This window comes from Pomacea canaliculata, linkage group LG6 (assembly GCF_003073045.1).
Source record: "Pomacea canaliculata isolate SZHN2017 linkage group LG6, ASM307304v1, whole genome shotgun sequence".
Taxonomy (NCBI): domain Eukaryota; kingdom Metazoa; phylum Mollusca; class Gastropoda; order Architaenioglossa; family Ampullariidae; genus Pomacea; species Pomacea canaliculata.
This window is the reverse complement of record NC_037595.1, coordinates 14,505,692-14,511,691: the sequence shown is the minus strand read 5'-3', so window position 1 is coordinate 14,511,691 and position 6,000 is coordinate 14,505,692.

Genomic DNA, 6,000 nt, shown 5'->3' with positions numbered 1-6,000 from the left:
CAAAACGAGCAAACAGACAAAGACTCCCAAAACAAAAAAGACATAAAATCTCGTGTCAGAGGTCAGTCACAGAATCTGTTCTTCACAAGGTGTCCTAGCACTTCGTGATGGAGAGCACATATTTGTCGTCTTTGTTCTCCGAGTTCTGTCCTTATCAATCACCAATCATTAGTGAAGTGCTGTTAGTTTTTTTTTCCACAGTCTTTGCTGATGCAGCTTCACTCGTCCTTCTGACTGGAGCAGACTAGCGGAGAGAGGTCACGTGTCTGTGGCCAAGCAGTGACCTCAGAGTGTATTTCATCAGGCTTGTCACTTGTCAGAGATGATTCTCAATTACTTGTGCCGAAACAAATTAAATGCCAGCAAAAAAAGAAAGTGATTGATGTCTATATATTTGTAAAAGAAATTTTAATGTAAAAACGAAAGTAGTTTATTTCCAGGTCAGCAACTGCAGCTTGTTAACACCTCGGCTTCTCATCCTCACCTGTCGCCCACATTTTCGCCCTCGCGTCTTCACTTTTCCCTCATCTCTCTCTCTAAAAACAACACACACACACACACAAGGGATGGACAGAGGGAGAAAGATCATGCGGACAGAGAAAAGTACGAACCTTCCTAGTAAAAGAGGCTTGTAGACGACATAAGGTCGATGACCGGATGTAGTTTTAGCTTTATTATTTAGCGGGTAGTTAATTAGTGTTTGGGAGATGTAAGACCTCAGGCATGCTCACCTGATCCTCTCCACCTCATCTCTGTGAAGCCATGTGTTCAGACAAAAGCTCAATTTACAGCTTCAGCCGGCTTCACAAGCATCAGTTTATATTTCCTTCCTGGTGAGTATGGGGATGTCTCGTGTCTGTGTGTGTGTGTGTGTGTGCACGTGCAAGTGAGGACACAGAAAGTCAGCCATGCTTTATTATCCTGGAGAGGAATGGTCGACTTTATCCTGGGAAACAATGTGTAAATAAACAGTAGTCTGTACAGACACCTTCTTACCAACGGAATATTTTTGAGAAAAAAAAAACCCCAACAACCCCCGCTGACTTTCCTTTCATTTCTGCGGAGTTTGTTGCTGAGTGAGTGAGAGGTGAAGAAGACCATTCAAGACAATTATTGAAGAAGACAATACTTTGATAGCAGGTTAATGAAAATTAAGTAATCAAGCGACCATTTGCGAGGTGAAAGACAGTGTTGACCACAGTGTGTCCGCACAGCCATATTGGGGAGGAACAAAGCTCCGTTAGTGTACCCGGCACATTACCTGACAACAGGTAGACTTGGTGACACCAACAAATACAAAGTACAAGCCAAGATTTCCCACGCTGATTGGCCAGTCTGTGCTCTCTCGGTGCCCGGGGACACTGACCAGTTGTCTGCTGCAACACCTGAGTCCGCACGCTGTCACCTGTGTCTGCCGGCGTCTTGCTCCAAGTCTCGCGAGGTCTTGGATGCCATCTCCACAAGCTGGGGCATCGCCAGGTGCTCGGCTTCATCACAGACTGTCACGGCAGAGGGTGGGGTGGTCAACGATGAGAGTGGGGTGAGAGGATGAGGAGGGCGGAGGGATCTGGTGACTCGCTGTTTCTGGTGCTGTCTGCCCCCGAGTCCCGCCTTCATCGGTCTTGTCATCACTGTCAGGTGCTGCTGCTGCTGTTGGTGTTGCTGTTGCCGCTGCAGTCACCGTGAATCGTTTTCTTTTTTTTAAGAGGTAAGTGGTTTGGACAGCTTTGTCTGTTTTTCTGTTTCTCTTCGCTCTGCTGCTCCTGTCACTACTTCGTCATAGATGAAGAGAATAGTTACGACCGTTGGAACTTCTGAGATGGCAGCAGGTAGTCAGAAAATTAGTCAAAAGATGTGAAAAAACTTTCACTTCCAACATGAATGTATACTCATAAAATGTAACACCATGTCTTACTTACCTAGCTCCCCATGACATTTATTTCGTGTGTGCGTGTGAGAGAGAGAGAGAGAGCATGTCCTCGTGTGTGTTTAGCAAAGAATATAATTATTAATGTTAATTTATTGGCATCATTCAATATTAAAATAATCACTATTACACGCTCTATCCGCAGCACGATACACTGAACCATGACAACGTACCACGTGGTTAAAGGTTCTTTTCTGAAATCGGCTTTCCATAAATAAGATTTGTCACCTGATCTGATCAGTCAGAGGACAGGTGGAAGATGTCATCTCCTGACTACCATAAAATAGGCCACATCGTCTCAAGCGGTATTTTGGCCACAGCAGATAGTTGGGGGGGTTGATCCCAGCTTTTGTTTGAATGACAGATGTGGGTGAGCCAAAGACAGTTTGGACGATTGACACAGAAGGTGTGACACAACCCGACAATTTGTTTACTGGTCGTCTGATCGGGAGTGCGGCAGAAACAAGGGGTAGGACTGGGATGCTTGTAGATGCAGTAGCACCACTTTTTTCTTTTCAGGAAGAGGTAAAGGGGCTGTTGAGGTATGACAGAGAACATGACGGATGTCAACGACTGGCAGGAGACTGTCCTGCAGCACAACCTCAAGCCGTTGAGTGCCGGAGGCTACCTGGCCATCGGCATCTTTCTCACAGTCACAGGTGAGGTAGTTCCTTCTCTCCAGAGTGGAAGGTAGAGAGAGGGACTGACTTCATCAGTTTTAGCCAAACACATTAGTCTGAGCTTGTCTTCACCTTATCAAATGTAACATTGTGCTCAGCAGAACTAAGGTAGAGACATCACTCATCGCTCTCCCCAACTAAATGTTACATCAAACGAATGTAGTACACTAGGACGAGGACACAAGATACAGAGAACAGTGAGAACACAGTGACACCTGCAACAGCCACTCTGTGCGTGCGTGCGTGCTTCAAGTTGTCCTGGTTCTGGGTCTGATGTGGTCATCAGCCTCGCAATTCATCGTCCTAATCCCTGCTTGTGTCGTTTCAAAGCGCATTACAGTGAGTCACGCTCACGCACCCGATATCTCACCCGAGCCTCGTGACCAGCGCGGCGCCAGCCAGAGGGGTCAGATTGGGGTCAGATCGGGGTCTACCTCCTTCATTTTAACAAAACATCAGCTTAATGCGACATTTGTGTTTAGTGGTACAGTGTTTTGAGTGCAGGTGTCTTCATCTCGTATTCCTGAACTTATAATAACACTCAGCAGTGACATCTAAGTTAATATTAACCAAACCTTCAGGGACCTAGTAAACACCTAGTAGGTACACAGTGGCTAGACTGATTATTCATGTTAACCGTCGCAATATTTTAGTTGACTACTTCATGATTTCCTTCTTAAAATAACCATGGCGCCAGAAAACGCTGCCAAGAATGTTCTAGAATTCAATGTATAGACTCAAACATTCAACAGTCCACCAATCGCTTGCTTTACCTTAAAACACTTAATTATAGATTAAAGTAAATTAATATTTTAGTGTTTGGAACATTATGTTTGCAAACAGGATAACTAATTTGTTGCACATTCACCAATAATGATTTGAAACAGTTAAATAAAGTTCTTCTCTGATCGACGATCTGTCCAGCTAGATGCATTCATGTTTTGTGTTTCCAAAAACTTGTAAGACTTGAAAAGATGTGAAAGGTTGTTTTAAATTTGAATGGGTTTGTTTAAAATTGTAAAATTCTTTATTCTGAAAGCGTTTGAAGAGATGAAAACATAAGCCCGCCAATTTCAATGCCCGCAGGCCTGAGTGCTACAGGGTGCAACTCCGCCACACTCATCATGTTTATGAGAAACAAGAAAACTAAGGCAGAAACCGCACAACCTGCTATGACTTCTCAACCTGGCTGTTGCCGACTTAGGGCCACTGCGTTCCTTGGCTACCGTTCACCACCATCTCTAGCTTCGCCCAGCGCTGGATCTGGGGTACCGTCGTCTGCAAGATACAGGGCTTCACAGCAACTTCACTCTGGCATTGACTCCATGGTACACCATGGACTGCATCAAGCGGTACTCTACACCCGCTACGTGGCCCTCTGCAGAGCCTCACCACAGTGAGTCAGTGTGTGCTTAATGTCCTTGTGGCTGTGACAGTGCGAGTGGTTCGATTCTAACACACTGTTCATGCTCTACCTTCTTTCTTCATAGAGCTTTGTTCCTGTTCCCTACCATTGACCTAATTATGTACCTAGTGTATGTATGGTCTGAGCGCCTGGTTTTTCTGATGTCGGTCTGTGTCTTACTGTGAGTCTGTAGTCGAGTGGATAATATCTGCACGTGGCGGGACCTAAACGTCATGTAAACCTCAGTAGTAATTCTGAGAGTTAAGCTCTTAAGTCATGTTACTTCTCGAGAATGAGCCTGTCTGTCACTGGGACGATGGGTCGCTTCTCACTGATGTTTCAGGAGTACAAACTTCCGCCTTATCAACATGCCGGAACATCTCCCTCACTAGTCACAACTAGCGAAAATTCGCCTGATCAAATATAGCATTGTCTGCAAGAGGAAAAGCTGAAACTATAAATATTAGGGGTCGTATTCTCGTGATTATTTTTGGTCGGGTAGGATGTTTATTTATAAAGCGAATCCACCTTTCTCAAACATTTTCTTTTGTACATCTACCCTCACAACATAGGTGAGTAATTCTTGTCATAACTGACAGACCATCGGCGCTGAACCAGAGCGGGAGACGACCAAAAGGAGGATCATTGGGGAGTCATGTTGGAGCTGGAACTTTAGTCCCATCAACGGTTCCCCCACTGGCCGGGGGGGACGTTACTATCGTACGAGCGGTGGGGGACGGGGTGTTCCATCGACAGGACCGGGAAACCCGCCTCTCCATTAACGACTACATCGTGGCGCACTACATCGTTTACTGCATGGTCTTCTGCATACGCTAACTGTTAGTCAGCACCGTGTGCATCATGGTGTACTGCTACTTCTGCATGGTCAGGCGCCTCAAGAGGACTGCAGCGCACCATCACAGGCTGCCAGCCATTGCGTCATCATCCTCAACCTGAAGGCTTGAAACCATCCACAAGATGGCCGCTGAGGGCAAGGTCCACATGGGTAAATAATTTCTGAAATACATTGCTCCCTTTCTACATTTGTTTATTTGTGTGAAAGATCTGTGAGGAAATGAGCAGCATTCATGTTCGTTAGAGTCAGGAGGCCTACTAATGAATTCTAGGACCATACAGGTTGGCAATGGCGGATCTACTCAGATAATATCTTTAGGATACAAAATGTTTGTTGTGTCCACTCAGCTGCAGAAAAAAAATGACCGATGCTTGCAAAGTAAATGTAAGTAACAAGTGTTTTTCACATTGACGAAGAGACGTTATACTAAGACTGCCATTTGGTCGCCAGATCACCATGGCTATGGTGGCCACCTTCGTGTTGTCTGGTCGCCTGGTGATAGCGCTGGGTGGGGCCTGTGGACGACGCTAGGGGGCGCCACGCCCCTGTGGGTTCTGCAGACGTTACCCAACTTGCTGGCCAAGACATCGTGCCTCCTCAACCCCGTCATCTACATCTTCACCTCCTCCACCTATCCGCCAGCGCATCACAGCCTGCGTCAAGACGGCAACGCCCGAGGTCCACGACAGCGCCCAGAAGGCACCGGCATCGTGAGTAGTTGTGGTCCCACTTGTTCGTGTATGCACGTGCAACATTATGTGGTCACAGACAAAACATTTCAACGTACGTCAGCAGCGTCTGTCACACCCCTGGTAGACTGCCTCTTCTGGGCCCAGACATACATCATATCATTGTTCTTAGACATATCATTAAAAGAGTTTATTCGCATGAACTATTAGACATACACATGTGTAATTATGCATGTGGGATTAATTTTAAAAGAACTGATTTATAAAATGAATCGCCTTGCCAGTTCCTAAAGACCTATTTATGACGGCGACTGCACTGAATTTAGCAATCTCTTTCTAGTTTGTTTTTTTTTCTGTAGAATCAATTTAGAATGAAGATAAGAGGACATTCTTTTTCAAAAAACAAAAGCACAAGTATTACATATTATAAAGATAAGAAGTAA